Source organism: Stomoxys calcitrans, chromosome 4 (genome assembly GCF_963082655.1).
Source record: "Stomoxys calcitrans chromosome 4, idStoCalc2.1, whole genome shotgun sequence".
Lineage (NCBI taxonomy): Eukaryota > Metazoa > Arthropoda > Insecta > Diptera > Muscidae > Stomoxys > Stomoxys calcitrans.
The window spans coordinates 120,235,122-120,261,363 of NC_081555.1; the positions used below are offsets into that span (position 1 = coordinate 120,235,122).

The 26,242-nt window shown below is 37.9% G+C and overlaps 1 long non-coding RNA gene across 1 annotated transcript in view; it reads left to right on the plus strand.

Annotated features, from left to right (window-relative positions):
• Window positions 1-26,242, plus strand: part of LOC131996836 (uncharacterized) — a 97,632-nt gene that overhangs the window by 14,936 nt on the left and 56,454 nt on the right. Inside the window, exon 3 of the long non-coding RNA XR_009398027.1 lies at window positions 12,450-12,493. This is a non-coding gene — a long non-coding RNA (uncharacterized LOC131996836). The remainder of the gene's footprint in view (window positions 1-12,449; window positions 12,494-26,242) is intronic.

Genomic DNA, 26,242 nt, shown 5'->3' on the forward strand with positions numbered 1-26,242 from the left:
AACTGTTTACAGGAAATATAATATGGACTACGCTCTTTCCGAATCTATTCAATTTGGAGCCATAAGTATTAAAGAAACTAAGATAATGGCCGTTTTTGCAAAATTTGGTAATTTTTTCATACTATGCCCTATTTTTCAGAGTTAGTGACCCATTATGGTCAACTGGGAAATAGTGGGCTGAAACCGTTTACATGTTTGTTAACCATACTCGGTACGAATCTCTTATTTAAGGGTCTTGTGCCAATAACGGGCGTATTTATCGTCCGATTCTTTGGAATTTTGTTTAGCGAGTTGTGTTACGCTCCTTGATATCCCTGTTTGAATGTAGCTGCTATATATTCCGATGGAGATCGGACTTTAGTTCGATATAGCTGTTATGGGTTCATAAATGATACACTTTTACCGTATTATGACGAAACGTGGTTAATATATATATCAGAGGTAGTGGCTATCCAGAGTTCCGCTCGGCCGACCTTAATGCCTTTTTACTTGTTTTACTAATGGTTCGTTTTGTGAAAGTTTACTTCCCTTCATTTTGTTCATGGGGTTGGTCTTTTGAGGTTGTGTTGTCTGAAAAAAATATCACAAAATTCAGTCTTAAAAAAATTCTATCATCATTTTGTCTATAAAGAAAATTTTATCAAATTTTTGTCTTTAGAGAAAATTTAATTCAAATGTTTTTCTTTGAAAATTTTTTATAAAAATTCTGTTCTAAAACAATGCTATCGAATTTTTTGTATTGAGTAGATTTTAAAAAAATTTTTGCCTTTTGAGAAAATGCTGATCGATTTAACTTCCTTCAAATATTTATTTATAAAAGGGTTAGCTTTTATAAAAAAAACCGTTTTTACAAATCTAAAAAAAAAACTTAAACCTATTTTTACACCCTCCCCCATTGAATGGGGTATACTTACATCGCCATTCCGTTTGTTACATATCGAAATATTGGTCTTAGACCCTACAAAGTTTATATTTTCTTGATCGCCAGCATCGACATCGATCTAGCCATGTCTGTCGGCTGGGATTGTAAATGGGCTATATCGCTCCATGTTTTTATTTATAGGTGCCAAATGAACCGATCTCGGATCTTGACTTCTTGAGCCTCTAGAGGGCGTAATTCTTATTCGATTTGGCTAAAATTTAGTATGAGGTGTTGGTACTTAGTATGGTCAAAATCGGTTCGTATCCTGATATAACTACCATATAAATCCATCTGGGATTTTGACATCTTGAACCTCTAGACGGCGCAATTCGTTTCCGTATTGAGGTGTCTTGTTATGACTTCCAACAAAAGCGCTCAGTATGGTCCAAATCGGTTCATGACCTGATATAGCTGCCATAAAAGCGTGTCTCCCGATTATACTTCTTATAGTTAAAATTCTTATCCAATTTAAGAGGCCACCGTAGCGCAAAGGTTAGTATGTCCGCCTATGACGCTGAACGCCTGGGTTCGAATCCTGGCGAGATCATCAGAAAAAAATGTTCAGTGATTGTTTTCCCCTCCTAGTGCTGGCGACATTGACGAGGTTCTATGCCATGTTAAAACTTCTGTCCAAAGAGGTGTCCCACTGCGGCACGCCATTCGGACTCGGCTATAAAAAGAAGATCCCTTATCATTGAGCTTAAACTTAAATCGGACTGCACTCATTGATATGTGATAAGTTTGCCCCTGTCCCTGAGTGGAATGTTCATGGGCAAAATTTGTACAACGACTTCTCTATGACTTTTAACATGCATATCAAATCAGTCCATTTGCTGATATAGCTACCATATAAATCAATCTCCTGATTTGACTTCTTGAGCCCATGTAAAATGCAATTTTGTCCATTAGTCTCTGTTTGCCTATAATGAGATGCCGGGCAAAGAATTTGACAAATGCGATCCATGGTGGATGGTACACAAGATTCGGCCCGGCCGAACTTAGCACGCTTTTACTTGTTTAAAAATGCAAATTGTTCGAAAACTGGGTTTTGAAAAAGGCGCTTAGTTTATAATCCAATATCTCGGTCTGTATACATCTCGAAGTTGGACTGTAACGGAAAATGTTTCAACATAGTTGCCCTATTAACCCAACTAACGATTTAAGTTTTTGGACCCGATTTAAATTTTGGTTTCATGAATGGTGCAATTTTTACTGGATTTTAACGTGATTTGGTTATCTTCGAGCTTTATGACTTTTTTTTTTTGTTATTTTTTGTCTTATACGATTTCATAAGATTTCCTATTAAAGTTCAATTTAGATGATATAAGAATATTATTTTAAGCAAACTGATTATGAAGTTTTGTTTTCCCTAAAATATTTTAAATGCAGATTTCAAATAACAGCTTCCTTCCAATCTGTTTGTTATCTCCCGCAAAATTAGTTTCAACTTTTATATCCATATTGAAAATTTGTATTTTTTTATTATTCCCTTCGTACAAATTGCTCCCCACAATCCAAGCAATTTGTTAACATTGCTAAGATCCCATGTGACCACCGCCATGGCCAGGAGAATCGTATAAATTTTATTTGCTTCATCTCCAACTTTAAGGTATTTGATATAATTAAAATTCGTGTTTGCAGAATAAAACAAAATTTTTTAATGTTCATTTTTGCGGTTAATACAACAGCATTAAACGAACAAACGAAAGACCCACGTACACACATTAATATATTAAAATATATACACCAATAGTAAAATAAATTTTAGCACGCAGAAATTGTTTTTGTTGCGTATGTAAGTGTGAGCGCTTCCTTGGTTGCCGATGTTTGTGTGTGTTGCTCGCTGCCACCACCACTAGGTTACATAAAAATTTCGTTACATATTGTATTTTTTTCAACCGGCATATATACTGGGGAGCACCAAGAACAATGGAACTACTACAACAATAGCAATAAACCAGCGCATATACTCATAAAGCGAGAAAACAAAGTAAGAAACAAAACAGAAAAGTTAATGAATTTGCACTGCCATTAGAGGTGTTGTTAACTTTTAAACATATTTAGACGAACATACTGTTTCTTGCATACATTCAGGTAAAAACATTGCGAACGCATCGGATTTCATGACAGTAATGGCAAACCTTGTACACATTAGGGAAATTTGTGTAAGCATCGCCATACGTTGGGGTCTGTAATCGTTTTGTCATTCCGTTTGTAACACATCCATATATCCATACTAGCTGACCCGGGCCCGCTCCGCTGCGCCTTCTTTTATTTTATATGGAACAAAAGTTTCCTTTCAATATTTATTTTCGACAGTTAAAGATCTTTTAGTGAAATACCATGCTAACTTGACTAACAGTTTAACAATATAAATGCCTTTATTTGAATCCCATATGATCTTAATTGGTCTACGAATTTAAGTTTGGATGTAAGGTGTACTCCATTTTTGAAATCCTTAATTTCAGCCCGATATTCTCATGATGTCTGATTTAGTGGTGTTTTCGGGGGAGAGGTTGTCCCCCAGATAATTGGCCTTGAAAAAATATCAGCATCGTGCTCTTCTCTCAAATACCATTTATTTAAACCCCATATTGCCATTGGCTTAAGAGGAGTTTACAGGATGAGGCGTCCCCCAAACATATGGCCCCAAAATAGGTTATCGAATTCGTTTTATAATCTCAAATACCTTTCATTTGAGCCACATATTGGCATGGTCGAAAAATTGTTTCCCTTTGGGGGTGTTTTGGGAAAGGGATGATGTCTTAAAACATGGTCCAACATTTGGATATCAAATTCGTATTCTACTCCCAAATACCTTTATTTGAGCCCCATATTTCGATGGTCACTAAAGAATTGCTGTTTGTGGGGTATTTTGGGAAAGGGGTAGGCCCCCAGAAAATTGGTCCCAAAGATGGGTATCAATACCTTTCATTTAAGCCCCACATTGTCATGGTCGGTAAATATGCCCGATTTAGGGGTGTTTTTGGGAGTGGGGTGGTCCCCCAAATTCTAAGGTCGGAAAATATATCAACAACGTGCTCTATTCTCATATATCTATTGGGTTGCCCAAAAAGTAATTGCGGATTTTTTAAAAGAAAATAAAAAAAATGCATTTTTAATAAAACTTAGAATGAACTTTAATCAAATATACTTTTTTTACACCTTTTTTCTAAAGCAAGCTAAAAGTAACAGCTAATAACTGACAGAAGAAAGAATGCAATTACAGAGTCACAAGCTGTGAAAAAATTTGTCAACGCCGACTATATGAAAAATCCGCAATTACTTTTGACCCCCATATTGCCATTGCCTTCAAAATTGGATTTCAAATTCGTTTTCTAATCTCATTTAAACTCCTTATTGCAAAAGTTAGCAAATATGTCCGGTTTGGGGCATTGGCCCTAAAAACTTAAATATTTAGTTCCACTCTCTTTAAGATCAAAATTGCCTTGGTGAGCAAATATGTCCTATTTGGGGGTTGTTATGGTGGTGGGACGTCCGCTAGACAGTTGGCTCCTAATGTTGATATAAGATACGTGGTCTACTCCCACATACCTTTAATTTGAGCCCCATATTTCCATAGTCGGCAAACATGACCGGCTTGGGGGTGTTTTGGGGGATGGGCGGCCACTCAGTGAGTTGGCCTTGAAAGTATATATCGGATTCGTGTTCCACTTTAAAAACCCTCTTATTTGAGCCTCATATTGCAATAGTCAGAAAATACTTTCTATTTGGGTGGTGTTGTGGGGGTGGGGTGGTCCCATAGCCACTTTTCCCGAATATTGATATCAAATTGGCGCTTTACTCCCAAAGGCCTTTCATTTGAGCCCCATATTGGTATGGTCATAAATTTGTGTGTGGATGTTTTTGGAGAGAGGCGGCCCAAAACACTTGGTCCCATATTTGGATATCAGATTCGTATTTTGCATTCAAATACCTTTTATTTAAACCCCATATTCCCATGGTCAGTAAATAAGTCCTGTTTGAGGAGTGTTTTGGGGAAGGGGTGGTCCCACATTTGGATATCAAGTTCGTATTCTACTCGCAAATACCTTTCATTTGAGTCCCATATTGCCATGGTCGGTAAATATGTCCGATTTAGGGGCGTTTTGGGGCTTGGGGTGGTCCCTCTAGCACTTGATCCGGCAATTCGATATCATATACGTTTTCTTATCCTAAATACCTTTCATTTGAGTCCCATATTGTCGTTATTGGTCTAAATATATGTTTGGTAGGTTTTGGGGTGGGGCAGCCCCCCTAGGTACCCCATCCGAAATTTGGATACCAAATTTATATTTTTAGGGTACAATATGAGAGCACACAAAATTTCACTTATATCGCCCCACCCATCTCCGAGATCTGGCGTTTCTGAAAATTAGGGTAAGGGGAAGGGTCCGCCCCCCCTTCAAATTTCAAAAAATTTAGTACCTTATTTTCACCACCGGGTCATGCACCATCTGTGAAAATTTCAAGAAAAACGGTCCAGCCGTTTCTGAGTCTATAAGGAACACACAAACACAAATTGATTTATATATATAAGATTCACATATCAATTTTCCACACTATAAAGCTTATAAATTCTGGACGAAAATCTGAGATGATCTGGCCAGGCCAGTCCTTTTTTCCAAGTATGTTCGGCCGGGCCGAAACTTATATACCAGTCATTAAGTCATCAAGTCATTGTTCAGTTCATTCAGATAAGAATTGCGCCTTGTAGGGTCTCAAGAAGCAAAATCAGGAGATATGTTTATATGGGAGCTGTATCAGCTATTGACCGATTCAGGCCATATTTGACACGTATGTTGAAGGTCATGAGGGAACCCGTTGTACAAAATTTCTTTCAAATCGGATGAGAATTGCGCCCTCTAGAGGCTCAAGAAGTCAAAATCCCAGATCGGTTTATATGGCAGCTATATTAGGTTATGAACCGATTTGCGCTAACTTAGCACAGTTATTGAAAGTGATAACAAAACACCTTATGAAAAATTTTAGCCAAATCGGTTGAGAATTGCGCCCTCCAGAGGCTCAAGAAGTCAAGACCCAAGATCGATTTATATGGCAGCTATATCAAAACATGGACCGAATTGGCCCATTTACAATCCCAACCGACCTACACTAATAAAAAGTATTTGTGGAAAATTTCAAGTGGCTAGCATTACTCCTTCGAAAGTTAGCGTGCTTTCGACAGACAGACGGATGGAACGAGGGACCGACAGACGGACAGAAATGGCTAGATCGACTTAAAATGACATGACGATCAAGAATATATATACTTTATGGGTTCTCAGACGGTATTTCGAGGTGTTACAAACAGAATGACGAAATTAACACCTTAGCTATAAACATAACCATCATGGTGATATCTTTATCCATTCAAAATGCCAGACTTATTTCCATTAATTTTTTCCACCCCACTGTGTAAAGTAAGACGATCAATAATATATGTATTTTGTTGGGTCTCAAATCTATATTTCGATGTTTTGCAAACAGAATGACAAATTTAGTATTCCCTCATCTTTTGGTGAAAGGTATAAAAAAGAATACCACACAAACAATTAACTTGCATTGTTGATTGTCTCAATGGCATTGCTGCATCATTGCATTGCATAATGCACAAAACACCGCATTAGTCCTCCCAAAGGCCAACTAAAATCAGTTGTAGCAACGAAAGAAAAAACACTAAGCTAGAATAACCATAGCCGTTAAAAATGCCTTAAATGTAAACACACGCATACTCTCAAATTCGAACACAAAAAACCCCACAACTGTATGTCCTTTCTTCTCGCCTTAGCCTCTGCTCTGGGCCAAGGCGAAACTAAGTTAAGAAATTAGGAAGGGCATGGAAAAGAAGCAGCAGCAGCGGCAGGAGTTGAAGTTAAACGTGCGTAAAACAGCAAAAATTTATGACTTTTACAAAAACCTCATTTTTGTTGGCCAAAAAATGTGCGACGTTTTTTTTTACCCCATTTTGGCTGCTGCTTCTGCCACTTCTGAAAGTGGTGATGCTTATTTCTTTCTTTTTTCTACTTTGTTTTCTTTGAACATTACAGAGTTTAAATTAAAAATTACCGTGTAAGGTTTATTAACCCTGGTGAGAAGATTTCTTTTTTTCTCACTTGCCTCGCAACTTTATCGTGGTGATGGCGCAGAGATTATCACACGTTAGTTTTTACGGCCATACAGGAGGTCGTTCTGACTTTGACTCGACGATGTTGCCTTGCCAAGGTGGCCAAGGGGAAGTTCTAGCAGGCAGAGCGGAGCAGAGCTCGGCCTGGAAAAGAAAGGTTAAAGGATTCGAATTTCCAAAATGAACGACGAAGAAGAACAACAATTTTCGTCTGCAATCTGTCTTTGTTGTTTTTCTCATCATCGCCATCATTATCGGCTGGCTGCATGGGCAACAATATTTGCTGCGTGATGACAATGATGATTATCATAAGTATCGTTGCTCATTATCATGCCTTTGCTGCTCTGCCATCTCATGTGTACAAATGATGCGGAAATTTTTAATAAACAAAAATCTTCCTTGTACGAAGCGACCGGTGCAGCGCAAGCGCTTCACAATTTTATTGTGTGTGTGTGTGTGTGTGCGATTTTTTTGGATTCCTATGCTTTCGGCGAAAATGTAGACCATAACACAGCTTTAGCTTTCCTTGTTTTTGTTGTTTTGGAAACATAGTGACCGGTAACTTCAAATTGCAACACAACACTTTAGCTGAGTGCCATGTGTGCCTCTTCTGTTAGGCTGCCAGGTTAATGGTCGGTGTGAGCGTATAATGTCTGCCGTTTTTTCTATACTAGGCATTAAAAGTCGCGTGACTTACTCGTGTTTCAGATTTTCCATGAATGCTCTCCAATTTACTGTTCTCTTGACAGGGTTACCACTATTACCTTAAATGCTTCTATTCGAAGAATACTTTAATTGGCTATGACAGAACATTTGTTCCAGGCGAATGTAGAATAACTTTTCAAGCGCCTCGATCTTTTGCGCTCCTTCTAAAATCTCTGACACCAAGTTTCGCGGTTTGTTTCACCACTTGATCTTTCCATCGAACTTTTGGACGTACCGGTTTGGGTGTACTACAGTGATAGTCTTCAAAAGTCTTCTTCGCTGTAGCTTCTGCACTAATTCTGACAACATGCAAATATAAGTAGCATAGCGAATAACTTTTCAAAAATCAGTCAACGAAGAATAGCTTAAAGTTATTTGTTAAAGTTAGGCAAAAGTGTGATGTTGTTAAAGCATTTTCTGGCTGCTAGGATCGCAATTTCTAGTAAAGATTTTTTTTTTCAAAAAAATACATGACACTGATTATGGTGCTTAACATACCCACAACAAGTGAGTACGGTTTGAAACACACATCTGAGCTGGATACACAAACAGCTAGGCAAATATCTTGCTTGAAATCCCACAAAATGAAGGCCTTCTGCAAGGCCTTTAGTCAACTGTGATCTGAATCTAGACTGAAACTCACTTAACAGCCGATTATCGGCAATATTTTCCTTCATTTGCCGGCTCAACAGTTTCTCAAACAATTTTGAAAGAACCGGTAGTATAGATATAGGCTGATATTCGTCCTTATTCTTAGGAATCGGAACTACCTTCGCATGTCTCAAAGATTCCGGAAAAGTCGACTTAGTGACAATCGAGTTTAAAATGTGTAAGACATACGAAAAAATTATACTTAAAAACTTTGGATCGATTCCCTCTGAACCAACCGCATTTGACTTTATCTCCTTTGGGCAATGAAAAACTTCCCCATCCAAAAAATGACGGAAGCCAAATATAGTTGGGTTTATGACACTAATGTCCAAATTCCCTAGGTAAAAATGCAAATTTTGCCCATGAACATTTTACTAAGGGACAGGGGCAAACTTATCTCATATCAATGAGTGCAGTCCGATTCAGTTCCTTGAATCAAGGGGCCTCCTTTTTATAGCCGAATCCGAACAGCGTGCCGCAGTGCGACACCTCTTTGAAAGCTTTACATGACATAGTAACTCACAAATGTTGCCAGCTTTAGAAGGGGAAGTTCCCTAGGTTTATTAATAAAATTCCCATTTAACTCATCCGAATCACCACAGTAAACGACTCTTGTCCAAGTCTGGCCAATTCTTGGGGACCTCAAATTCTTCCAATCTTTTCTCGAGCCTTTCTACCAAAGTATTCGGATTTCTCACAATTGATTAAATAGGCAACCTTGTTTTGAAGCATTCTATAATCCTTAATGAACTGTAGAATACTAAACCTTTTCCATCGGGAGCACGATGAATATTTCAAAATAATAGTTTGTCTGACCTCCTCTTCGAACCATGGATTTCTTGGATTAAGAGCGACTCTACCTTTCAATGGCACCACCCTTTCTTATAGTTCACTATTGTTGCTTTGAAGGAACGCGGTCTGATCATCAACAGATACCATATGAAACAAGTAAAAGCGGGCTAAGTTCGGCCGGCCGAATCTTATAAACCCTCCACCATGGATCGCATTTGTCGAGTTCTTTTCCCGGCATCTCCTCTTAGGAAAGCGTGCTAAGTGCGGATGGGCCGAATCTTACATACCCTCCACCATGGATCGCATTTGCCGAGTTCTTCTCCCGGCATCTCTTCTTAGGCAAAAAAGGATATAAGAAAAGATTTGCTCTGCTATTATTATGTTATTACATGTTGAAGACCTGTGTAAAATGTCAGCCAATTCGAATAAGAATTGCGCCCTTTGGGGGCTCTAGAAGTAAAATAGAGAGATCGATTTATATGGGAGCTGTATCGGGCTATAGACCGATTCAGACCATAATAAACACGTCGTACATAATTTCATTCCAATCGGACAAGAATTGCACACCCTAGAGGCTCAAGAAGTCAAGACCCAAGATCGGTTTATATGACAGCTATATCAGGTTATTGTCGGATTTTAACCATACTTGGCACAGTTGTTGGATATCATAACAAAACACGTCGTGCCAAAATTCATTCAAATCGGATAAGAATTGCACCCTCTGGAGGCTCAAGAAGTCAAGACCCAAGATCGGTTTATATGACAGCTATATCGGGTTATAGACCGATTGGAACCATTCTTGGCACAGTTGTTGGATATCATAACAAAACACGTCGTGCAAAATTTCATTCCAATCGGACAAGAATTTCACACTCTAGAGGCTCAAGAAGTCAAGACCCAAGATCGGTTTATATGGCAGCTATATCAGGTTATGGACCGATTTAAACCATACTTGACACAGTTGTTGGATATCATAACAAAACACGTCGTGCAAAATTTCATTCCAATCGGATAAGAATTGCTCACTCTAAACGCTTAAGAAGTCAAGACCCAAGATCGGTTTATGTGGCAGCTATATCAGGTTATAGACCGATGTGAACCATACTTGGCACAGTTGTTGGATATCATAACAAAACACGTCGTGCAAAATTTCATTCCAATTGGATAAGAATTGCGCACTCTAGAGGCTCAAGAAGTCAAGACCCAAGATCGGCTTATATGGCAGCTATATCAAAACATGGACCGATATGGCTCATTTATAATACCAACCGAGCTACACTAATAAGAAGTATTTGTGCAAAATTTCAAGCGGCTAGCTTTACTCCTTCGGAAGTTAGCGTGCTTTCGACAGACAGACGGACGGACGGACAGACGGAAGAACATGGCTAGATCGACATAAAATGTCGCGACGATCAAGAATATATGTACTTTATGGGGTCTCAGATGAATATTTCGAGCGGTTACAAACAGAATGACGAAATTAGTATACCCCCCATCTTATGGTGGAGGGTATAAAAAAGCATACACCTTGGTGTGTTGATGAGACCATTTTCTAGTCATTTCTATGTGTCGGTATCGTGTAATTAACTAAATCCAGACCAAAACAGCTCATCTCATCAGCCAAACGTAAGTCAGGTTACATTTGCATACCCTATTATCAAGTTTACAATATGTTCAAGCAGTAAGTCATACACTTTCCTGCCATTCGGACGGTAAATAACACCAAGCGATACCTTACTGCTGCCTGCAGAAATCTCAACAAAGAGTTGCTCTATTGGGTCGCCTTAATTCGACCTTGCAACTGTCTTACAAGTTATACCCCTCTTAATGTACATTGTAAAATCGCCACCTAAAGTTTCCCTGTTAGATCTAAAAAGTTGGTAGTCGAGTATATCAAACAAGGAATCTCCAAAATCAGTCCATAGACACGTCTCAGATATGCAAACTATGTCAACACCAGATCCTGAAAATAAATACTTCAATTCCTCGATTTTATATCTAATACTCATACGCATTAATATGTACAATTCGCAATCCATCTTTTTGCTTAGCGTGAATTCGAATCAAAGTATAGAGATCATCTTTGGAACCATGCCTGCTATCATTTGTCATCGATTATCGGAAAGAATAATAAAATAGTAATCTCCAACTATGGTGTCATTAATGGATATTATTGACATTTTGTCTTAAACGAAAACTTTTGCCAGAAAATCTAGTCTAAAACTTCGAATCTAGAAAATGAAGCCTTAACACCTAATATGGGTGATGAGAAACGCGTTCCATAGTGGTTGGTGTGTGTTGCGATCTCTGGCTTTCCTTGTCCACTTGCAAAGAAAAAATCTCCGATCATTCAGATAGCCTCGAAAGAGAAACAAACAAAAATTTAAAAATTTAAAGATCTTCGCCCTTACAGGCAAAAAAATTTTAAATTAAAAATGCGGCAGAGTCCGGCCGGGATTCAAACCTGTACACACGGAGCAACCGTTGCTTAGCGTTCGAAGCCATCAATACAACTTCCGACAGGTGCACATGTGCATACCATGGGAGTAGTGTAAATTGTGTGGACAAAAAATCAGTTATTACACGATAACACATGCATTGGGAAAAGTACAGCTAAAAGGCAGGGTTGGCGAGCGTGGTTAATGTGGCATTTATATCGAAAATGCAAATTTTTGCAAACTTTGCCAATGAACATTCCACTAAGAAACAGGGCAAACTTCTCACATATCAATGAGTGCAGTCCGATTCAAGTTTAAGCTCAATGATAAGGGGTCTCCTTTTTATAACGAGGTTCAAACGGCGTGCCGCAGCGCGAAACCTCTTTGGAGAGAAGTTTTACATGGCATAGTACCTCAGAAACGTTGCCAGCATTAGGAAGGGAAAATTTTTTCTGTTGGTCTCGCCAGGATTCGAACCCAGGCTTTCAGCGTCATAGGCGGACACGATAACCTCTGCACTAACCTTATATCATAAAGGCGTTTTTCACAATAAATTCGGTATAAGTACAACATATTAAAGTTCTTGAGGCCTTCGCACCTAATATGGCCGATGAGTAATTCTGAACCAAATTACGAAATTCGTCCAATAGTGGTTGGTGTGTGTTGCGATCTGTGGATTTTCCTTTTCCATTTGCAAAGAAAAAATCGCCTATCATTCAGCTCGTCTCGAAAGAGAAACAAATTTTTTTTTGGTTTTTTTATTTCTGTATTTATTTACATATTTAAATATAAACATCCTTTTCTTTTTTTCCAGGAATGCCCACAGATGTGTATAAATGAAATAAATGCAGCCATAAGGTAAGACACTATATTGATTGGATTCATTTTGTATATAATCATAAAAATCAGCTTGAAATTAGTTTATTGAAGTAAGACAGTTCTGTGTTTTATACCTACCACCACAAAATGGCACTGTAAGCTTTGTCAATCTAAGTACAACACATCGATTGAACCATTATTCGGATGGATATATAAAGTCTTAGTTTTAAATTTTAGTAAATTCGCCACCATATGAGTTGTTATCAAGCCTCAGCCTTCAAATATTTACTGAGATATAGGAAAGTATTTTGGGACAGATCCATATTCTTTTAGGATGCCCAGTTTTTTTAAACATCGATCTCCCGATTAAGTTTCTTGAGCCGATAGAAGAAATATACCGGCTATAGTCCAGATCTGACTATGTGTATTTGGTACGAAGTATTTGAAAGAAGTAAGAGCGTGCTAAGTTTGCAACTTATATACTCTCCACCATGGATGGCATTTGTTTTCAAGGTTTATCTTTATAGGCAGAAATACAATAAAAAGATAGAAATTGGCTTCAGTAGGTGTTCAAGAAATTAAGCTGAGAAAAAGTTTATATTGGAGCCAGGGGGGCAACCAGGCCCGAGCCCCACGACCAAAATTATTTTGTCACAAAAAAAAACAATGAAATTAAATCTATTCTAAACGCCAGCCATATTTGCCTACTATGGCAATAAGGAGCTCAAATAATAGGTATTTGATAGTAAAAATCGTATTTGATATCCAATTTTGAGGCCAAGTGTTTGGGGTCGTCTCCCCCATAAATTTCCCCTAAACCAATGGTTATTGGGGCTCAAATAAAAGAAATTTGAGAGTAGAGCACGATGCTGTTATTTTTTCAGGGCGTGGTTTGGCGCCCCAAGTGAACTTTTTTGTGGATTATGACAATAAGGAGGCACAAAACTGATATCTGTTTTATGGCCAAGTGTTTCAGAAACGCATCACCTAAACTCCCCACCTAAACTCCCCCCAAACCACACATATATACCGACTTTATCTATATGTAGGTCAAAAGTGATTTTTGGGAGTAGAGTATGAATCTGACATCCAACGGGTTTGGCTACTCCAATCCACCACCAAAACCAACAGAATGCAGAAAACCTAACATCCAAACTATAATGAGCGGACTCCCCCCATATCTTTTTTTCAAAAACTCCAGATCTTGGAGATGTGTGGGGCAATTTAAAATTAAGTTTGTTTATAATAACTCAAAAACAGAAAATTGGTATCCATATTTAGGGTGGGATACCTAGGGGAACCGCGCCACCTCCAAAGCCCCCTATATGGAAATATTAACAAATAATGACAATATGGGGTTCAAATTAAAAATATTTGAGACTAGAGTATGCATCTGCTATCCACCTTCGGGGAAAAGGATTTGGGTACTCGCATCCAAAACCAAATCCAAGAGAATGAAGAAGATTTAAAATCCAAACTTTAATGGGTGGACTCTTCCCCTACCCTATTTTCAAAATCGCCAGATCTCGGAGTTGGGTGAGGCGTATAAGCGAAATTTATTTTGTTTATAATAACTGATATATAGAAATTTGGAATGCTTATTTCAAATGCCCGCCCCTCCAAAGTCCGCCAAATGGAAATTTGAACTAATAATGGCAATATTATGCTCAAATGAAAAGTATTTTGAGGTCTACTTAATCACCAGAAACACCCCCATACGGGACATATTTTCCGACCATGACAATATAAGTCTTAAATAAAAGAATTTTGGGAGTAGAGCATCAATATAATATTCACATTGGGGCCTTAGCATCATCCCCAAACAGTACTTTTTTCATGACCGTGGCAGTATAAAGCTCAGATAAAATAAGAGAGGGGAAGAAGGCGCAGAGGAGCGGGCCCTGTCCTGCTAGTTCTTACTAAAAACAACCATTTTATGAAATTTTTTCCAAAGACAAAATATTCTTAAGCGACAAAACTTTAGCCAGGGCCGAATCCCCCTCAAAATTATGTTTTAAAAGACAAAATTTCATAAAAAATTTCTAAAATAAAGAATTCTTATTAAAGGTTTTCTAAGAACAACATTTTTTTCCAAAGATAAAATTTCTATAAAATGCCCTTTTTAAAGCTAAATTGTAATGAACTTTTGTTCTAAGGACTAGCTAAGGCTAGGTTAGGTTGAAAAGAGGGTGCGGATAATAATCCTAAGTCTGTAATCGGCATGTATTGTAAAAAGTGGACCCAGTGCTTAGAGACTGGATAATCCATATGCTAAGGAACAGGTGGAAAAATTGTGTGTCCCATGACATAAATATAAGGGAGAAAGTAGCACAAGGCAAGCCACAGGGGGAATTTTATCGTCACTCCTATGGGTGGTGAGGAGGGATTCAAGACCGTCTGATACGCTACAACGATGCTGTAATACTTCTAATAGGTAAGGATCCGAACGAGCTATGCAGAAGGGCCGAAAGGGTCTTGCATATGGCATATGCCTGGGCTAGACCCAGAGGTCTCAGTGTAAACTCAGAGAAGACTGAAATATGCCCGTTCACGAGAAAGACTAAGATGGGCCAGTTTCACGCACCACGTTTCCTCAACAAAAATGTTTCCATATCTGACAAAGTCAAATACTTAGGAGTGATATTGGATAGAAAACTTAATTGGAAGTGTCACATTCAGGAGCGTAATGAGGAGGCTCACAGTTGTTGGACACTATACAGACGGACTAAGGCCTCCAAATGAGGCGTGAATCTGAGGATAGTCATCTGCCTCTACAGGAGCGTGTTTAGACCAATATTTATATCCGCCTCAGTAGTTTGATGGACTGCTATGGAGAAAAAGTGCAACATAAGGACCATACAACAGGTTCGGAGGAAATGACGGCTATTCGGGAGTAGTGATATAAAAAATAAAGGCCAAGTGTCATGTTCACCTTCAAAACCACCAAATATGGTACCGATTGGTACCATAAATGAAACGTGACATAAATGTTCATGATATTAATGATTTTGTCATGCCATTTATGAAAATAATGTTTAAATACGTCCCAATGAAACTTTTCATAACATTTATGAAAACGTTTCATAAATCAGAACTTATGAAATCATATGAAAAATTACCAAATTTTGTCAAAAATGGCCAATATCTTGGTTTCTTTAATACTTAGGGCTCCAAGTTGAATAGATTCGGAAAGAGGGTAGTCCATATTATATTTCCTGCAAACGGTTACAGCCCACTATTTCACAGTTGGCCACAGTGGGCCATTTACTCTGAAAAATGGGGCATCATATGAAAAATTACTAAATTTAGCCAAAAATGGCTAATATCATGGTTTCTTTAATATTTAGGGCTCCAAATTTAATAGATTCGGAAAGAGCGTGGTCCATATTATATTTTCTGTAAACGGTATCAGACCACTATTTTCCAGTTGGCCAAAGTGGGCCATTTATTTCGAAAACTCGGGTATCATATAAAAAAATTACCAAATTTAGCCAAAAATGGGTAATATATTGGTTTCTTTAATATTTAGGGGTCCAAATTGAATAGATTCGGAAAAAGCGTATTCCATATTATATTTTCTGTAAACTGTTTTAGCCCAATATTTCCCAGTTGGCCACAGTGGGCCATTTACTGTGAAAAATAAGGCATTATATGAAAAATTGCCAAATTTAGCCAAAAATCACCTATATCTTCGTTTCCTTAATACTTAGGGCTCCAAGTTGGATAGATTCGAAAAGAGCGTGGTCCATATTATATTTCCTGTAAACGGTTTTAGCCCACTATTTCCCAGTTTCCCACATTATCTTTAAAAAATTGGGCATCATATGAAAAAATTATCAAATTTAGCCAAAAATGGCCAATATCATGGTTTCTTTAATAGATTTGGAAAGAGTGTGGTCCATATTATATTTCCTGCAAACGGTTTCAATCCATTTTTTCCCAGTTGGCCATAGTGGACCATTTATTTCGAAAAATGGAGCATCATATGAAAAAATTACTAATTTTTTCCAAAAATGGCCAATATTTTGGTTTCTTTACTACTAAGGGCTCCAAATTGAATAGATTCGAAAAGAGTGTGTATCCCACTTTTTCTCAGTTGACCACAGTGTGCCTATATCTTCTATTGAGTGATGAACATTCATATTTCTTTTACGACTTGTATTTTATTTTGATTTTCATAATAATTGCATTTTTGGTCATATTTGTGTTTGAATTTCTTTTTTTTATATTATAATTTTTCCGTATTTGTATTTGGTTGTTATTACTTTTGCATTAGGGTTTTCTGTATTAGAATTTTTTGTATTAGGTTTTCTGTAATATAATTTTAAATTTCACATATAGGTGGCGCTCTTTCGTGAATTTTTATATTATAAAATATATTTTCACATACATGAAAGCATGTGAGCAAAAATAGAGAACAAAGGAGAAATAACCACAAAATGCAAAGTGTCGAATCTCTTCCAAGTATACATTGAGTAGTTTACTTGGACTTGACTTGGAAAATTTCCCCATCAAATTTTAATAAATGAGGCAATTTTCATTGTATATCTACGTAATAACATAATTTTTGTATTTATGAAAAAATTGTTAATATTATGAAAATTTTCTTTACATGTATGAAACAAAGTTTCATAAATAAAAGAACTTTTTTTCATAAACGATCATATTCATACATTTTTATTCATTAAGAATTTTCATAATATTTATGATTTTTTCATTAATACAAAAAAACTTTTCATAATATCTATGAACAAAAGGTTATGAAACCCGATCATTACATTTATGAAGGAAAATTCTCTCTGTGTTCTGTAACACACATAGAGTTTCGGGCCAGCCAGACTTGTTTATTGTTTTGTATTAATCAAATTGCTGAACGATTTACAATTCAATGCAATCCCTCTACTAACCAATGAACGACCATCTTAGTTTCATTATTTAGCGTTCTGAAGTTTTTTTTTCCTGCGATATCTCTGAAATAGAGATTGGGGTTTTATACATTCCTCCAACAATGCATAATCTTTACCCCAGCTCATAACGACTGTTGTACATTTTTACCTTTGGCAAGCCTAATGACAAAGCATGGATTTTTGTTCCTGGAGAGTAAACAGTTCCCATACTCTGGTGTGATGTAGAGAGACAAGTATGGCTTGGGAATGTGAAGGAATTCTGTTTAAGTTTTTGAAAGTGTGACAAAGCTTTTGACCGAGAATAACAAGTTTAGGAAACGTACTTCCAAGAAAGAGAGGAGAGCTTAGGAGTTGTTATGAAAAGAGAAGAGTGGTGAGAGAGAAAACAAGTTTTATTGTGACTTGTTTATTTATAATTAGCTAAATTTGTCTTTTCATCTTTTTTTTCAATATAAAGCTATAGTATTTTCCCTTGCCCCTTTATATGTTATATGCTTTTATTCAAACTCTCAGTTACCTTGCTCTCCCATGCTCTCTTTGTTTTGCTCTCACAACCAAAGCCACTCTCATTTACTCTATGACTGCATTGCATGCCCTGAAAATCCAGACCTACATCAACATTTTCCACTTTGAGAAAACAGCAGCTGCGGCAATGACGACAGCAACAACAATTTACCGGCCTAAAATTATGCCAAGCTGAAAATTGAGCAGAATAACACAGGACAGGATAGCATACTCAAAAAACCCCGAAAAACTTCCAGGCGCATCTTTCAAAATTGTGTCAATTAACACAAACAAACGCAGGCACCACGCGAAGCAGCAGCAGCAGCACTACTACAGCAACTTCACAAATACACATGCAGTTGGCATACCAATACAGGCAAATAAAACCAGGAGGCTGAAAATAAGGAATATACCTATGTGTGTTGGAGTGTGTGTAAAGGGAAAATTTTAAAGTTTTTGAAGTTTTTTTTTAAGGGAAAAAATGTGTACCACTTGAAATTTAAGTTCAAAATAAATTAAATTTTTTTTTTAGAACTATAGCAAAAATAATAATAATATGACGAAAGTGTTCTGCTGGATTCAGTTTGCCATGTGCAATCATCATTTAACGTCATCACGATTGCATCACAGAGTAACCTCAAATTTGTTGAAATACTAGATGCGGATAACACGTCAGAGTACCAGAAATTATCAACATCCATAATAATGGCAATGATAAAAAAGAAACATCAAAGCCCCCCCACTCACCTTTCTGCTTGCCATACACCATCTTCATGATTAGCTTGAAGCACCAGCCGGCCAAAGCGAGCATCGTTTAGAGACTTCATTATGACAAAGTCTGCAGAGAAAACGTATTTTCTAACGTAACTTAACGTAACGTAAACTTGTGCTCCCGGTCAAACTGCTCTCTATGCTGCTCAGCGAAAAATGCCTTCCGCTTGCCTGCCTGCGCTTTTCCTTGGTGTTTTCTTGTCTGTTTTTAAAAGTTTTTTTTTTGGGTTACAACCGGGTTAAACTATTTGCTCGACACATTAGCGTGTGCAGCCTATAACAAAAACAAACACATTTCTCTTGACGCAAATTGAAAGCGTATTGACCTCCCTAACATTTGGCGAAATGCAATGAAAGGCCTTAAAACACCTAAGTTGTAGGTTGGGTGTCTTCTATTTATTTTTTATTTTAAACATTTTTTAAACCATTGAAAAGAACCCAATGTTGTGTAGTTGTGTTTAAATGCATTGCCTCCTGCTCAAACACGCACACATACAACACATTTCTCTTTATCAAATTGCTATAGTGTGTATGGGTGTGTGGGTGTGTGTGTGTGTGTAAACACATCTAGAATTTGTACAGGTTTTTCATTTCATCGTCATAGTTTATGATGTGAATGCCTTCTGCAAAACGTTGTCTCTGCCATCCATCCATTGTTGTTGTAGCCATCGTTTGAGGGCAGAAAACAGAAAACACGTTGCACTATTGCCAATTTTGTGTTGGGTGTATTATACGTGTGAATGTTGTGTGTGAGTGTGTTGGTTGTATGAACTTAATGTGCAGCAGCAGCATGTAGCAGAAATAATAGTTACCGGAAAATATATTATGCAAGAAGAGCTTTGTATGAACAGCGCCGCAATAGGAAACAATTATATCACCACAGAGAACTAACACCATCTTTAGAGAGTTAAAAACAGAGAGTGAGAGCGAGAGCGAGAGAGAGTAAGAAAGTGTTGAAGAGAGCAAGTTAGTTTATTGACTTGGCAAAACTCTGAGCCAGAGAAAGAGTACTAGAAAATTCTATGTTGTATTTATTTAGCACATTATGCTCGTTCTTATCCCATTAGCACTGTAACATGTTTAACTTCATTGCTATGTCATGATGGAATGTCGCCTAACATATTTTTCCACTGTTATCCAATGAAGTTGTATGTTGATAACATCGAATGAATGGTCATTTATGACATTGAACTAGTGAATTTGAAATACCAATGTTGAGCCATGAGTTTCGATGAGGATATTGCATTGCAAGGTTATTAACCTTTAAAATATTTCAATAACAACCATTTAGTATTAAGCTGAAATGGCGAAAATCTTTGAGATGAATAAAATTTTAATATTTTCGGCTGGATATATATTAACGAAAATTTCTCTAAAGACAAAAATTCAATAAAACTTTTTCGTAACAGTAAGGAAAGGTAAAAGTAGGGCGGAGCCGACTATATATTACCCCACACTTACCCTACAATTATAAATTCAGGCAATAGATACATGTATATGAGAGCTTTATCAAAATTTGAACCAACTTTTTTCGAACAGAACGGTTGAAAATTGTTGTTACTACAGCCACATAAGTGCAAATCGGGCGATACATATTTACGAGCTATATCTAAATCTAAACCGATTTTGATGAAATCTTCCAGATATGTCAAGACCAGTAACGAAATGATCCTTGCCATATTTTGTGCAGATCGGTTGAAAATTATTGTTACTACAGCCATTAAAGTGCAAATCGGGCGATACATATATATGAAAGCTATATCTAAATCTCAACCGATTTTGATGAAATCTTGCAGATATGTTAAGAGCAGTGACAAAACAATCCATGCCAAATTTTGTGCAGATCGGTTAAAAATTGTGGGTTCTACGGTCCTTTAAGTACAAATCAGGCAATACATATATATGAAAGCTATATCTAAATCTGAACCGATTTTGATGAAATCCTGCAAATATGTTAAGAGCAGTGACAAAACAATCCATGCCAAATTTTGTGCAGATCGGTTGAAAATTGTTGTTACTACAACCATTAGAGTGCAAATCGGGCGATACATATATATGGGAGCTATATCTAAATCTGAACCGATTTTGATGAAATCTCGCAGATATGTTAAGAGAAGTAACAAAACAATCCATGCCAAATTTTGTGCAGATCGGTTGAAAATTGTTGTTACTACAACCATTAGAGTGCAAATCGGGCGATACATATATATGGGAGCTATATCTAAATCTGAACCGATTTTGATGAAATCTCGCAGATATGTTAAGAGAAGTAACAAAACAATCCATGCCAAATTTTGTGCAGATCGGTTGAAAATTGTTGTTACTACAGCCATTAAAGTGCAAATCGGGCGTTACATATATATGGGAGCTATATCTAAATCTGAACCGATTTTTACCAAAATCAATAGCGTTTAATTGAGACGAAAAAGGGATTCGTGCAAAATTTTGTGACGATTGAACAACAAATACGACCTGTACCTCGATAACAAGAATACATGGACTCACAGGCGGAAAGATGGACATGGCTAAATCGAATCAGAAAGTAATTTTGAGGCGATCGATATTTCCAATAAAACCTTACTTATAAAGTCCCAAAGTCTATGATATGGAGCATACCTGTTACAAATGCAAATTTGCCCATGAACGTTCCAATAAGGAATGGGGACAAACTTCTCAAAAAAAGAGGCAAAGGGGCAAACTTCTCTCATATCAATGAGTGCTGTCCGACTTAAGTTTAAACTCAGTGATAAGGGGCCTCTTTTTTACAGCTGAGTCCGAACGGCGTGCCCAGGTGCGACACCTCCTTGGGAAAAAATTTTACGTGGCATAGTATCTCATAAATGAAGGCAGCATTAGAAGAGGATGGTTAGGTTAGGTTTAAGTGGCAGTCTGCCATCAGACTCACTTGGACGTTTTTGTCCATTGCGATACCACAGGAACACAAGTAGGAAAATGCCTTCTAGTTCCAACCATTAAACCAACCAGATCTCTTTAAAAAGCTTAACAACTTGCGAATGTTCACATCCGCTACATCAGACAGGTTCTCAAATAAATGAGAACCTAAAGTGGAACTCCTTCTGACTGACAGTGCGGGACACACACACACAGAAGGTGTTCTATAGTCTCTTCTTCTTCGATGTCCTCACAACTTCTGCCAAAGTTGTTGCTAGCAACCTTCAGTCTGTTAGCATGTTTTCCATGTAGACTGTGACCTTTCATGACGGACATAATGACTGAGACGTCTGCTCTAGCCAATGACAGCAAAGCGGCAGACCTCTTCAAGTCTAGATTAAGGCCACATAGTTTTGGAATACTCACAGCCCAGACTTGGTGACCATTTATCATTGGTTGTCCTTCGGGTCTGGTCCTGAAAACTTAGCTTACATGTGGCATGCCCACAGATTCCAGTTTCCCTGGAATGTGTAAGGTAGTTCCTAGTCTCGCTGAGAAAGAGAAAGCTTCCTTAGCCTTACGGCAATGGTCGCAGCAAATTGGGTAGCCAAAATGTCCAGAGGCATTAAATTTAGCATTAACGTCAGTGCCTAAGATGGTTTTGTCCTCAGTGCGGCTGTGATGCACAAACAATCCATCCTTTGGATCCGGTGGAGTATTGAACTGTACGTGGGCTTTTGCATTGCCGTCCACCTGATCGCAACACCATATAGCACTGTAGGTCCGACAACTGCAGTATATAGCCAGTGCATGATGCGCCGTCTAAGCCCCCCAACTTATGCCAATGGCTCTCTTGAAGGTGTAGCTTGAAGAGTGGCATTTCTTGCACTTTCCAAAATTTTGGATTTGAAGTTCAATCTCCAGTCCGGCAAAACACCCAGTTATTTTGCGCTTTCTGTAAATGAAACATTCTCTTCTCCCAAGTAGATATGTGCCACTGTAGGCAACTTGTATCTCCTGCTGAAAAGAACTACTTCTGTCTTGCTCGGATTTACACCTAGACCACTTTCAGTAGCCCACTTCGCTGTTGCACGTAGTGTTTCCTGAAGTTTACCTCCTTTAGAGTGCTGGGAAACTTTCCGCTAACCGCAATTGCCATGTCATCAGCATACGCGACCACTTTGCACCTTTTTTTTTTTCTTCTAGATACAATAATATATTGTTAGTGGCTATATTCCAAAGTAGAGGAGACAGTACACCAGTACACTATAGATCCCCAGATTCCAAGCCTGCCGTAATGTAACTTTTAGTGAGTAAGTTATTAATAAACTTTCTTACGGTAGAGTTGATGTCTGGAAACTCCAGCTTCTTCATGATTGACGTCTTTTTTACGTTATTGAATGCATCTTTAATGTCAAGAAATGCTGCCATTGCTGCTGCCGCGACAGGCGATCACTAGGGATCTTTGCCCTTAGATGTGTTTCTATCAACATCACAAGAGTCTTCAACATAAAGGGTGACAGACTAATAAGACGAAAATATTTCCCCTTCGTGTGGTAGGGTATTCCTGCTTTCGGAATGAAAATTACCTTCGTGTAATTCAACCGGTAATTCAACCGGTGATACATCATCAGGGCCTGACGATTTAAAGAAGCCGAAACTTCTTATCGCTTAAAGGATTTTCAGCTCAGACAGAAACTCAGACATGGCTAGAAATACCGTGGAACGACAAGGCTGTCAAAAAAGGCTTTCTAGTCAACTAAGAGATGATGAGAAGAGATTTTTCCAGGGTTTGGTGCAGTGTGAATATGTGGTCTATAGTGAATTTACCAGTTGTATAGCCAAATTGATAGGTCGCAAATATCTCGTTGACTTTAATCTTAAACTTTCAACACAGTTCGATCGATAGTATCTTGTATGCGGTGGGGAGGAGACCTATTCATTCTTCTGCAGTTGACACATTTTTTCTTGTCCCCTGTCCCCCAATAATCAGTTACGCGTTCTTCTAGCCGGATCACGCAGACGAGCTCATGCTTACGGCTTGTCAATGTATTGCCTACGGTCTGTAACATTTCAGCCGGCAATCCATTGGCTCCTGCTGCCTTATTGTTTTTTCAATCGGGTAACTGCTACGTGTACCTCGTTCTGACTAGGTGGTACACAAAATTTTGCTAAAGATTTCTATGAAGACAGAGCTTGTTTTATTCCTCTCGACGACTTTTTCATTAAATGTTCTTTAAAGACTAACTTTTCATAACGTTTTTTAAAAGGCAAAATTTCTATACATTTTCCAAAAGACAAATTTTAAACGGACTCCCCCCCTTACCACCATTTTCAAAAACGCCAGATCTCGAAGGGTGCACCGATTTAAGGTACCATAAAAATACGAAATTGTTATAAAATTTTGGGGTGAAATAACCTGGCGGGACGCCCCATCCCAAAACCCAACCGAACGGTCATGTTTACCAATTGGTTCAATATGGCTATCAAATGAATGGTATTTAAGACTAGAGTAAGAACTTGGCATAAAAATTTCAACCAAGATGGGGGAACCCCCCACAGCCCCAAATACACCATCCTACAGGACATTTACCACTTTGGGTTTCAAATAAATGGCATTTCAAAGTAGAGTACAAGTCTGACATAAAAATTTAGTCCTTGGTATTAAAAATGCGTCGAAGTACTTAGGAGGTCGCCCCAGGCCCAAAACCTGGGGAAATCGGGCAACAAATTAGCTTTCTATGGCATTTAGACTCTAAATTGGAAGGCCGATCCATATAGCAGCTATGTATATCTGAATATAGTCTGATCTGGACAATATGCGTGTAGGATGACGGGAGGCTTAATGCGAGTCACTATTTCAAATTTCAGCGAAATTGTATAATATTGGGTTGCCCAAAAAGTAATTGCGGATTTTTCATATAGTCGGCGTTGACAAATTTTTTCAACGGCTTGTGACTCTGTAATTGCATTCTTTCTTCTGTCAGTTATCAGGTGTTAAAGTTCATTCTTAGTTTTATTAAAAATGCATTTACTTTCTTTTCGAAAATCCGCAATTACTTTTTGGGCAACCCAATAGTTACGGCTTTTATGGGCCCTAAGACCCTAAATCGGCAGATTACACTATATGGCAGCTATATTGGAATATAGTCCGATTGAAACTATATTTGAGTCGGGTATAGTTAGGCTTAAAAGAACTCACTGCTTCTAATTTTATCGAAATCGGATACGGGGTCTTAAGACCCTATGTCAGTGTATCGGTCTTTATTGCCAAAAAAATGCAAATTTTTCCATTAACATTCCATTAAGGAACAGGGGCAAACTTTTCACATATCAATGAGTGCTGTCCGATTCAAGTTTAAGCTCAATGATAACGGGCCTCCTTTTTATAGCCGAGTCCGACCGGCATGCCGTAGTGTGATAACTCTTTGTGGAGAAATTTTTACATGGCTGCCATACCATCCGTGATTACAACTGACGGATACACGGACGGGCAGATACACGTACATCATTCAATCCTCTTAGAATTTTATGACGAATAGAAATATATGTACATAGTACCTACAAAGCAGATGGGTATTTCGATGTGTTTCAACCGGAATGACTACATTAATATACCCCCTATGGTGGTGGGTATAAAAATTAGGTGTACTTACCAAGGGGGCCGCCCCAAAACCGTCTCAAGTTGTAATATTAGAAGATCATGATAATATGGGACTCAAATAAAAGGTATTCGGAAGTAGATTTCGAATATGGTATAAAAATGAGGTTCAAGTGATAGGAGGTTGCCTACCCCTCAAAACACCTTCCAAAATGTGAATATTTGCCAATTAGGGCTATATGGGGTTCTACGAAAGGTATTCGGTAGTGGATAAACAAATAGCACTGGGGAAATACATATGCTTATGAATGCGCATCATAGCAGCCAGGTACAGCTACTCTATTATATAAAAATAAAAGTGTTGGCCTTTGTATGTTTGTTTGTTCCGAAAGGACTCAAAAACGGCTAAACCGTTTGTCGTGAAGTTTTCGCAGATAGTGATTTAGGAGAGTTATGCTCCCCGGTGAAAAAACGAGTACTTAATTTTGTGATATCCGCGAGGGGGGCAGATCCTCCCCCTAACCGCAATTTTCAAAAACGCCAAATCTTGGAAATGGGTGCATCGATTTATGCGAAATTTTGTATGCGAACTAACGGTAACCCAAAAACACAAAATTGGTATAAATCTTTGGGATCAAATAACCGTGGGGGACCTGCCCCAGAACCCATCCAAATGGACATGTTTACGGATTGGGACAATAGTGGTATCAAATATAAGATATTTCAAAATAGCCAAAGGCCAAACAAAAATAACATGTTTACCGATTGAGGCAATTTGGATATCAAATGGAAGGTAAATGGAAGTAGAAAAGTGAATTTCTATAAAAAGTTTGGGGTCAAGTCCCAGAAGGGCTGCCCCACCCAAAAATTACTCCATATCGACATGTAGGCTGATTGAGACAATATGGGATTCAAACGAAAGGTACTGAAGAGTAGAATACGAAACTAACATACAACTTTTGGATCTATTCCCAGGGAGCAGCACCACCCCAAAATGGACATGCACCCAATGGACATATTAACCGAAAGAGACCAAACATAAAGGTATTTGAGAATAGAATATGATAATTACATCAAAATTTGGGTCAGTTCCCGGTGAGCCGCCCCACCTCA